The sequence below is a fragment of the Miscanthus floridulus genome, chromosome 3, assembly GCF_019320115.1.
Source record: "Miscanthus floridulus cultivar M001 chromosome 3, ASM1932011v1, whole genome shotgun sequence".
NCBI lineage: Eukaryota > Viridiplantae > Streptophyta > Magnoliopsida > Poales > Poaceae > Miscanthus > Miscanthus floridulus.
The window spans coordinates 30199306-30211283 of record NC_089582.1 but is presented as its reverse complement, the minus strand read 5'-3'; the positions used below and the strand labels follow the sequence as shown (position 1 = coordinate 30211283).

Genomic DNA, 11978 nt, shown 5'->3' with positions numbered 1-11978 from the left:
TGTGCATGACCACCAACCTTTGTCATACTTGACATCCCTTCAGATACCAAGATTTGCTGTGTTGGAGATCTAAGTGTTTACATGCACACCTCTACTGTCAGCAGATGTTTACACAGCCTTGCTAAATGAACAGCTGATGTTTACATGCAGAACATTACTATCAGCAAATTTGAAAAATAGCACAGCATGGCCAGGACATGCAATGTCCTTTTCTCTTTACATACAAGCATTTGCTATCGTTAAGCAGGTCCACAGATAAATGACCAGAAGGTATTTACATGCATAAATCCGGTCAGCCAATTTTAGAACAGATCGCCACGTCCAGGACCATAGTATTAACAACACATGTAGATACATAAATGGACAGCAGGTATTTACATGCGTGAATTTACATACAGAGATTCATTACCTATACATTTGAGAACAGGACACCATGGCCAAAAAACATAGTATTACCAACACATGTAAACTCCTATTATGTGAGCCCTTGCTTGCATTCTTAGAAACGAAATTAGGCCTTGCCCACGCATCATTTGCGTGCTGAAAAGCTAAACATATGGATAGCATACCAGCAGTGCACGCGCACAAGTGGCCCATGCGATGCAGTAGCCCGGTCCCTACCTAAAACAGGATCTAAGTTGCGGCATCCATATATTACAAACGTTGACAGACATGCAGCGACGTATCTGATTACAGTAGTATGTTCTCCATACTGTCCCTCATCTGTACACTCCTCCTCCCCCACTGCGTATGGCTCAATAAGATGCGCGCGTATCGGGCGCCCCTTGCGTGACGTCCTCGAAAGCGCTGCGACCTTATTGAGTGAGCAGCTAGATTCAACACCATCCTCTAGCTTGAATGGGCGCTTGGGCAGCCCAGCATCCTGTGTCGTGTGAGTTGCAGTCGCTTCCTACATAACAATGACTCAAAGAAATGATCACCAAGCTTAAGACCGTAACTGTTTTTTTGAAAAGAAAAGAAACAGGAGCCTACGTGTTTGCACCCAATGGAGCAAAACATTTATGTACTCTTGAGTCTCCGTCTGCAGCCAACACATGCAGACATCCTGAGGTACCGAAGCTTGGGCCTAAACACAGAGCCTTGATTACCAGACCATTTCTTGAGGTAAACCACTTTATACCCGTTATAGACGTACCATTGCACCTCAGATATGTCAATGAGACTCGACACATCTCGTACACGTACCACGTCTCTCATTGCTTTCTTTAGCACCTGCACGATGAGTTAGGTAGTTATTCAATTAAACATGAGCTACTTAGGGGTGGCCATAATGGAAGGCTTAGGGTTGTCTATAAAGGGCGAATCCTAGAACCTGTAGGGTCCGGTGGGATATATGGTCTACTCGGCAATGTAGGCACAAAGCTTCTTGATGTAGTCCTTGGCCATCCAGGCAGATGTAGTTACAAGCTCTATGGTGCAGTGGGTATGGCTGGCAAAACTGGTTGTCGAGCAACGCTGCCATGCGCTCAGCACTTAGCATGCTGCACAATGTTTGTTCTAGACTCCAATAAGGGGACTCGATTCACAGGATGCACGAACTGTCTGTGCACTGCGGTCCCAAGAATGGCTATTTAATGGACTTGGGTGGCATTGCTATATTGGACAAACTAGACTGTACCATAAATGACAGCGGTATACTAGACAACCTGTACTGTCTCATAAATGTGAACTCAGGAAGGGATTTATGACCTACCCAAGTGGTATACTGGGCAACCTGTACTGTGCCATAAATGTGGACACAGGAGGGGAGTTATGACCTACCTAGCCGTACCTTGTCCTATTTCTCACAGCCGCCTGCATGCTGTGTTCCTGTTTCTCGTTTCGTCTACCTCATGCAAGGCATTAGATGCGCTGTAAATTCCTACCACCGATAGTAAATTTCCTGCATGCATTGGAGTAGATGATAGTAAATTTTCTACATGCAAAGGAATACAGTTGTTGATAGTAGCTTTCTTGCATGTAAAGGAGTATCTAATAGTAAATTTATATATAAGGGAAGAAGACACATGTGGTGTAAATTTCTCCTACCGTAGTAACTATCCTACCTGGGAAGGGCAGATGAATTTTTTTGTCCTTTTATGCATGGCCCATCAATTGTTCAAACACTTCTTTGGATGCGTCTTTTTTGTAGTCCTCAGACCCTCCATAGGGACACATTGATCACATATGGGGCTTCCTCTCACCGACCAAGAAAGAGGCAGCATGGCCTATCGATGGAACTGGGTCGTAATTGGTGAACCCAATTCCTGACCCACTCTACCCATTTAGCTCTATGGACAGGCCGTGATGATGGCTTCTAAATATCGCATCCATCAAACTCTGATGCAAGGGTTTACAAGCTACATTAATGTATTGTTATATATGTTTCTTTGTGTGTGTGTGCAGGTCATGACACCTTGCCGAATGAGTGTGGGTCTGCAAGATAGGTTCCTGTTAGCTGCTGTCATTTTTTGTGGCCGAGGCTTCCACCATTGACCATTAGGTTAGTACATGAGCTGGTCAATGGAAGTAATAGAGCAACTAAGTAAGTGAAATATGGCCATGCATCTGCACTACCATCAGCAGGGTGAAAGGTCTAATACACAAGGGGCACGTAATGTGTGTTTTGTCATGGTGTGGATGTATGCATGTAGCCAGCCAAAAATGTAGTTCTCTGTGCACGCGTGCACATACTGAAACCAACACAAGCTCCTAAAAACCTATCTAGGGTAGGCACCGAAACCTATCTACAGTAGGGGACAGCTGAGGTGCACCTACTACACACTGACATAGACTCCTAAAAGCCTATGTAGGGTAGGAGGCAGCGCCTAGAAGGGCCCTCAAGTGACCCTGCCAGTGGGCAAAAGGTACAACTTGTGTAATCGCAATCACGCGTGCACCCACTCGGGCATAACGTGTTCATAGCAATGCACTACACCCGGCATTGGTATTATGCCCTGCCAGATTGGTGGCATGCCTGAGGTGCATCTCATTGAAGGTACCTACTATTAACAGTACCAACATCTACTCAAGTAGCCCATCCTTGTCGTGCATGTAGTTCACCTGCCCATGGGTTCATGTCCGCCGGCAATACTACACCTGCGCAGGCTTCTCTATTTATATGGCAGGTTCCATGTCTAGGACTGCACCGGCAGTCTGCAAGCAGGCATAGGTCAGTAGTAGGTAATTTAGCCTTCTAAATTTCTCCTTGCGATAGGTTCCTGGTATAGGTACGAAAATAGCACTTGCTGTGGTCCACGTGCCAGGCGGTGGTCGAGTAGATAAATTACAAGAACATACATTGTCAAACCATTGATGTTACTTTCAGCAACTTTATCTTATTTGGTCCTCTTTTCAGAGCTTAGCATGTGCCAGTGTGAATTTTTATTTGGAACAAATATACCTACAAACATGAAGTCGTAACTATATTTGCTTTTGTTTTAAATCTAAAAGCTATGTGGCCTATGTATGCACCAGTGTATGTTATATATCTCACATAGTAGGTTCCCACTCATCTAGCAGGAACATGGATAAGGGTAAGAGCATCATCATTAACATGGATAAGGGTAAGAGCGTCATCGAGGAACCAGCGCCGCCACTTCCATCGGATGGCTTGGGTGCCCATGTCCCGGTGCCCCCACTTCCATCAGGTGGCTTGGGTGCCCATGTCCCCATGCCACCACTTCCATCGAGCGGCTTGGGTGCCCATGTCCCCGTGCCACCACTTCCATCGAGCGGCTTGGGTGCCCATGTCCCCATGCCCTAGGTATTACTTTATTTAGTTGGCTTCGAATGAAGCATGATGGTATTGTGTTACCATGTACCGCCATTCGCTAACACTATTCACAACATGACACCGCTATTTGTGCACCGTGATTAGTTGTGCTACGACCGCTCGTGTGCGTAAATGAGTTTAGGTGGTAGCTTAATTCCCTAGGTCCACCTATACATGCAAAGATGTTCTGACTCTTCATATTTGCTTAACTTTTTTGTAGGATCCGGTTTTACTTGACATATCACGCAAAAGCATGCTAAGACAGATCCTTCCCAAGATAGGCGTGGCTATTCGCACCGAGGGAGCAGTTAAGGTGGACACCAAGAAAACGATGGCCTGGCTCAGCATTGAGATTCATTCCAAACCGGGCAGCAAGGGCTTGCCAGAAGTTCAGACTTTCCACAACGTCCCTTGCATGACCGAATATGAGGTACAAGAAAGTGTTTCTGAGCAAGCAATCTGCTATTTTATAGCAAGGCTGAATATTTGCATCAATGATCTAACTTATCCTTCCTTTAAGGAAACATACAAGCAACTGAACCACTTCATGTCCTGGTCCTAGCTTGTTTAGACCAGGTATGATATGCTGCGCGTACAGACGGACAGCCTATTGAAGTCTCATAAAAAACTACTTGACCACCTCGGCTCCATCTGTTCAAGCTATGGTGATATCCTTTCGTTAGCGACTCCTCTTACGTCCATTGGAGCAGAGCCCTCTCCTGGACCATACCCACGGTATGTCTAGCTTGTCGAACAGCTATTCAGCCTTATGCTAGGGAACACCCCTACGTACATCCCTTCTGGGAGTCTTTAAAGGTATGCATGCTCCTTGGTCTATGCCAGTTTCCAGCCACTCTTCTATTTTCTTCCGAATGACTCGCTAACCTGTACTTATGCACTCCCTGGCAGGGACACAATCACCAGAGCTCTCTAGGAAGTCCGAAGGTACTACGTCTGGAGCCCTATGCTATCCTAGCAGTCTCTTGAGGACGTTGTAACCTAGTACTATGGCTCAATGCTATGTACCATCCAGCGAATATTCCATCGCTAATACCAGCACATGTGCAGCTAGAAGCCCATGGCTCCTTCCGTCCACCTAGAGTCCTGGTATCCAATATGTTATTTAGCAGTGTTAGTCTCCTATGCTATTCTAGCATGTACGTTATTAAGTACCTATGTGTGTACCTTTGGTTGTGTGTATTCTCGCATATGTACTGTCCAATGTCCTTGTTTGCCACCTTGAGATAAATATATGCGTTGGGCGTTTGTGATGGCATGTATTCCATATTGGAACAGCAGGAACATTCCCTAATCTAGATCTATTATCTGGTAATATGTCAAACTACATTGAAGCCTGGACAATGGCAGTTCATTTTAGTGGTGATCTAATCAGATGTTTAAAAATACAAGAAAGCAGAACAACTAATTTGACGTTGAATGAAACACGCTCAGTACACACACACCTAAAACCTTTATCAGAGCATCACTAACCTTGAGTGCTAATAAACACTGTGGTGTAAGAGGTATAGGTCTGAATGGCTGGCAGGTAACAAGCATGGGAACAAGAACAAACACAGAAAACTACGCTTGGCCAGCAAGCAAAACAGCCTATAGAATTCTGAAATGGTACGTGTATGCATTTGCTACCTGAGAAGAGAATCTAGCACAACCACACCAGTAGATTCAGTTTTGACTCGGTGCTTGCAAAGCATCGAAATATGGTCACCTTCATTTTTTACCTTCGTACTTCACTAATTGACCAGTGCACCGGTCTATCTCTAGCCTCGCGTTTAAAAACACACCCTCTATCCCGTTCATCTCCACTCAACACCACCGCTCTACCCTCGCTCAAGTTTCTTGCATGCTGCAGGTGATGAGCTATGCCCGCAGCAGCCGCGCCAACCAGCAACGTGGCACCAGCGAGGAGGGGACGTTCCCAGCGGCACCGCAGAGGGCGTCCGGCTACGGTGCCAACAATGTCCACTCGTCGTCGCCCACAGAAGGCCCTAGGCTGGACGGGCGTGCGAGAGCAGAGTTGGGGCAGGTGGGCTACGGAGATCCGCATCCCACACACCCGACTCAGGCTGTGGATCGGCAGGTTTTGGCATGCCCTTGAGGCGGCCTTGACCTATGATGCTTCCATGTTCTGCTTCTATGGTGAGTGCCTCCCTAGACAACGCAAGTTCAACTTCCTGGCCGTCTAGCGTCCTGCCATCCCTGACCACCTTCGCATCCACCTCACCATAGCCACCATCAGGGCGATCGCTATAGACTACAGCCGAAGGTGTGCTGCATTCCTCGCACCCCTCGTGTGCCATGCAGTACTAGGAGCACTGTCGGCACCACCTCTGGTGGCGATGGTGCCAGGTACTGATGGTGCTGGTGCCACCGCCGGCGTTGAGGTAGCTATCCTAACTGATGACCATCATGGGAACAACAAGAAGTATTTTTTTAGCTACCAAGGCAATGAATAATTGTTTTGAGAGGGACCATCCCTTGGATTTGTAGTTTCCTTTTTGGTGAGAAATAGTTCTTCGTATGTTACACCCACTATCCATTCTTGTGTTATGTCCAATGAGAATTAGGTGTGTGTGTGGTGTTAAGTCCAATCGATATATTTGTTGACTGTAATTGTGATCGCGCCTGGTGCTGCCAATTGAATCCCTACCATAAACACCTATTGGAATGGTAAATACAAATATGCACAGCACAAAAATTCACCCAACACCTACTAACATGGGGGATGAAAACAGTTTATTTAGCTAGCGTTTTTGTAAAATTCGAAGCAAGAGGAACCAGAAACTTACATGAGCACCTACAGGGGGTGGCAAGCACTGATGGGGTCATGGGTGTGGCCTTCCCCTTTGAGCCTCCGTGCACAACAGCCACCGATTAGCATTGCCTCCGTGTGTCACGCCACCGCCAACCCTAGCTTCAGTACACAACCACAGCAGCTGGTTCTTGCCTCCGTGCAGAACCACCACCGCCGGTCGTGGTTGCCTCGCCTTCGGGGTAGAGAGATAGGGCGCCAGCACACCGCCGCGCTAGGGAACCGCCACGCCAATATAGGCCGTGCACTCTTGTTTGCCAGCTCACTCTTGTTCTTGTATATTCAACTAACAGTTCACAAATTCCCCTTTTTCAAAATGTTTGACAGATAAAGTGAAAATTAACATAGTCTCATGTATAGTACCTGAGCAATTTTCTGGATACATTTGTCACGAGATGTTGAATTTCAAAAACATCGGCGAAGCTTACTTTCAACATGGTAGGTTTTTCCACAATTTCTATAGCCTTGTACTTGAGATGCACACTGAAACTGAGCGCTCTGCTCGAGCTGACATTCAGAGATCAAATTGTTAAATATCTACAACTACTCTGCAGACTGCTAAATCCTATTTTGCACAATGCAAATAATTTTGACCATTTTAGTATTCTACATTTAGGCAAGTTTGCAGCAATCAAAATTCAGAACAAACCATAAGATGCAACATGAAAATCCAGTTCTAGGTTTCATGTCTCCTGTCCTGATGAATTATTGTAGATAAGATAATACTACATTGCAGGCTATACAACAATTTAAGGACTAAATTTTGATGGTTGAGATACAAACCAAAATTGAGTCAAAAGTAAGCGGTTTCTGCTTGCTAACCCAAAGCAGAAAACCCTAAAATATAGAAATAAACAGAAATTTCAAACAAATTTGCGGGCTGATAGTGGAGGTACATTGTGGTGATGGCAAAGTAATAATTGTTACCTTGTCTTTATAAAATTCAACAGGTGGACATAGAACCAATTGGAAGTTCTGTCAGATCACTGAAAAAAAAGTAATCATACCATGAGAAAGCATGTTTGAAGGCTATTTGGCTATGACAAGTAGAACTAAGAAAGACAACTGAAAAGCAACTCATAAAGAAGCACAACTGCACAAGTAACAAAAAGGTAGGCGTTCTTATCATCACGAAGGAATAGCAACTTGCAGCATGTGGCTTCACATGATGGGAGAAGCTAATTTCTTTTTCCTTTCTTGATAATTATTTTCTCTGTTTTTGAAATTCGCAACCTTTTTATTACTTAGAATTTTTCTCTGTTTTAGAAGCTGAGTTATACTAAAGACCATTTTGTTTTCTCGTGCAATAAACAATATGATTGTTTTAATTTTCTCGGCAACCAACCTGATAAAATAAAATCAAATACCTTAAATTGCGTTGGTATCTGATGATGGATGCATCCACTATGCAGCATTCAGTTAGCTAACTGTCTATTATAAACTCTGAATGCATATGGGCCATACAGATTCTCATTAGCTAAGACTGACTGTACTGTACAAGTTGCCAATTTGAGGTTCACTACGACTTCGGGTGAGTTATGAAGGCAAAATAAAAAAAAGCTATCCAGTCTTTACCAATTTCTAGGTTTTAGGTTTCCATTCAACCAGCAACAAACAATTTGAGGTCGACCAGAAGCATCGATTAAAATAATTTGGTGCTTTACAGCGTCAGCAGAATACACAGTAAAGTCAGCCTATGATGCTCTTTTTCAGGGTGCTGTTAGCTTTGGGCCTTATGAACGTATTTGGAAAACATAGGCCCCCTCCAAAGTGTTGGTTCTTTTTGTGGACGGTTGCTCATAATCGCAGCTGGACAGCAGACAGATTGGTCCGGCGCAGCCTTCCCCATCCAAGCGAATGCCCATTGTGTGACCAAGAAGATGAGGACATTCAGCACCTTCTCATTGGCTGTGTGTTTGCAAGACAGTTTTGGTATTCTCTTTTGCATCGTGTTAGACTCTCTATTCTCACCCCACAAGCAACATAACTCTCCTGGGAGGACCGGTGGATGAAAGCAGAAGCTGCTGTAGACGGTGACAGAAGGAAAGGGTTGAACACCCTCATCCGCTTGGTGCATGGACCATTTGGAGGCATAGAAATGATTGTGTTTTCAATGGAGCCACCCCCAGACTGGACACAGCGCTGCTCCTTTCAAAGGAAGAAGCCGAGTTATGGTGTTTGGCAGGAGCGAAGGGCCTCTCCCTCCTCACTGCCAGGGGGGTCTCTTAGGGGCTGTTTGTTTTGGTCCGGTCGTTTCTTTTAAAATTTTCATGTGATCAGTTTATCAAGTTTTTAGGAGGTGCATGTGTGTGTGTCTGGGTCTATGTACGACTCTTTCTTCTCCTTTTAATGAAACGATATGCAGCTCTCCTGCATGTTCGAGCAAGCAATGTATGCTCCACTGTATAAATTGGAAGCTGTATAAATTTTAGTGTAAATTTGGAAGGTGTATAAGTTCTCTGTGGTCCTAATTGAACATATAACTTTGTTCTATCCAAATGAGTTCATAATTTAGAACTTCTCACTGCCTGACAAAGAGTACAAAAATAAGCATCACACAAACCACTAAATAATTGGCAAACTCAAGTGGGTTACTAAAACCTTTTATTTTATATTTGTTTTTTTTTTACTATTTAGCTTGGATAAAAATTGTTACAAAAAAGGTGAATACAGATAAGTGATAGGCATGACTAAGTTTGAGACGGCCAATAGGGCATCAGTATAAGTATTTGTCACTTTTACAGGTGGAGCAGCATTCCAGGAATCTCATAGCTATCTTGTGACAAATTCAAGGAATTGTGTATTGTGTAAATATCAGAGACACAAGCACAAAAGAAAATATTAAAATAATTATTCTGAAACAATGATAAGATTGCATAGGATACACATACATGCTAACAAGTATTATTGGGGGCAGCGAGACTGGAAAAGTACCTTCTAGATGAAAAATGGTCTTCTGAAGAAGCAAAGCCGTCACCTGTACTATCTTCTGAGACATTTTCTTTTCCTTATTCCCATTACCATCAAAGTTTTTCTCCACTTTGAACTCACATGAATCCCCATCTAGGACCGGTGACTCATCGCCAGAAACTGAAGAGACACCTGAGAGCTTCTAACTGCATATTGATTATGTTTTACTCCTTCATTCAGAGGAATCCACAACTACTTCACTGCTTTATTTTCCTTATCTTAATAAAGCAAAAAATGAGAAGCAAAGGATAAGTTAACTCAAATCTATTTTTCTGACACACTAAACCCCGCATTTTGGTATGTTAGTCTGTTGGTGTGTGCTCTACTGCAAAATTAGAATAAAAATATAATAAAAAATTAGAGCTTCAGCTGCATTCCATTAAGCTCACCAAAACGAGCTTGTCGCCTTTAACCTCTATGGTGCTAAAGGGTTGTGATACATCTTATTCCCCCTCTACTCTTTCTAAAGTCACACCCTTCTAAAATGATTAAATGCACTTTTTTTGCTAGCGAACTTAGCTGTGCCATCAAAATTCAGGAGTTCTCCAGAGACTATATGTATTAAAATCATAGCAAAGCATGATGAAAAAGCAGACATCGATGAGCTGCACTTGACATGATATGGTGCTAATACTGAAGGATAATTTCAGAGCTCTCTTTCACCTTTGTGAAGAGTAGACAGTGTGAGACACCAATTTGGTATGAACAGGTGAGAGCTTCTAATTGCAGGTCCAGGACAGGTGCATATCACTTGGATATATTGCGAAGGATTCTCAGGCTCCAGATTGCATTACTGACAATGCGGCCAAACAATACCAAATCCAAAATCAGAATCTTAGATGAACAAAGCTAAATGCTGACCTTGAAAGGTGTAATGTGTGTGTGTGTGTGTGGTGTGTGTGTTGTGTGTGTGTGTGTGGTGTGTGTCTATATATATATATATATATATATATTGCCTATGTTTTTCAGGCTCCAGATTGCATTACTGACAATATGGTCCAATGATCTCCTCATGCCTGCAGCTCGATTTTATCCAGCTCCTTCATTTAGTCAATTGCATTGCCCAAGATCGATGTCCTGTCCATCTGTTGGACACAACGAGTGGATCCATGTCCTGTCCATCTATTCAGCACAACGAGTAAGCAACAAGGTACATTTCATCAATTGAAAGACATTTCTTGGTAGAGACCAAAAGGACCAAAAAAAAGAAGTAGAGTTTTTCCTTACTTCACTGATCTTGGGCAGTCGTTGGATAGGTCGCCATTGAAGTCTTCTGGTGGTGGCAGCCATCAGGTTCTGCTCTCTAGCCTCCCCTCTTGGACTCCGTAGTCTGCAGCGAGGTGCCGCTGCCAAGCACTGCTCATGGCAGGGACGCCGCGATAGGCGACCACATGGGGCACCTAGGAGGCGAAGATGGCGAGAACGAAGAGGCCGCAGTAGGTGATGCGCGCGAAGCCGTGGCCGATGCTGTTGACATCCTTTGGGAGCCGGCTGCCTTCACTCAGTCCAGCGTCGTCTTCACTTGGCAGTCATCATGGAGGTCACGCCATGACCGATTCCTACGCAGGGTCGCCGCCACATCCAACTACGCAGGACCTATTTTGCTGCCGACGAGCCCCATGTCCGCGACTACGACGACGAGATCGGCGGTAACAATGCCCCTCGCATCGCCGCCGCCGCCAACAGAGAGACCGCCTAGACCACCACCAAAGGCCCGATTCGCCCTCGTCCCTGCCAGATCGGGGCACCACCGTCAGTGGAGGCGAAGAGGAAGGGTGGAGCGACCGGCGTCGTGGGAATCGAGCGAGTAGGGCGGGCGACGGGGAGTCGCGCGGACGGGGAGAGGCAGAGTGGCGATGAAGCGGGGGTGTGCGAGGGGGATGGGAGTGATTGGAGCCGATCCAAATCGAGCGAGCGGGAGCGAACGCACCTCACAGCCGAGGGAGGAGCCGAGGAGTCGCCTGAGGTAGCGGATGACGTCTTGGCAGCGGCGCTCCGCCTCTTGGGTAGTGTGGATGCGCAGCACCACCTCGCCGGCAACCGGCTCCGCGGTGCACTCCACTGAAGGGAGCAGGGCCACGGATCGCATGAGGAAGCTAGGGAGCAGTCACCGTGATGAACCTGGTGCCGCGCGTCGTTGTTTCCTTCTGGGAGATCCGCGATCAATGCCGCGGGGATGAGGGCGCACTTGGCGATCCCACCTTCCTTCTCTTCGCTCTTTTTTGCGCGGCGTACAACGGACCCGCGGGATCGCAAGGGAGGGAAAGACAACAAACAAAAAAAAAAAAAAAAAACAAATGTCGCACCAAAAAATATTTCAGTTTTAGTCTTTTTAGTTGTAGGAGATAGGAGATAATCAATGGATTTGGTGATACGCTGATGCGGTAGGTCTTCAGAGTTGCT

The 11978-nt window shown here is 45.3% G+C and overlaps 1 long non-coding RNA gene across 1 annotated transcript; it reads right to left on the bottom strand.

The window, feature by feature from the left end:
- Window positions 1-427: 427 nt before the first annotated feature.
- On the bottom strand, window positions 428-11676 carry LOC136545356 (uncharacterized). The gene is made up of 11 exons (XR_010781003.1): window positions 11506-11676; window positions 10803-11306; window positions 10566-10697; window positions 10239-10368; window positions 9540-9721; window positions 7533-7591; window positions 6969-7112; window positions 6583-6891; window positions 1157-1233; window positions 994-1087; window positions 428-910 (listed from the first exon to the last, which is right to left on the bottom strand). It is a non-coding gene; the product is annotated as an uncharacterized lncRNA (long non-coding RNA).
- Window positions 11677-11978: the final 302 nt, after the last annotated feature.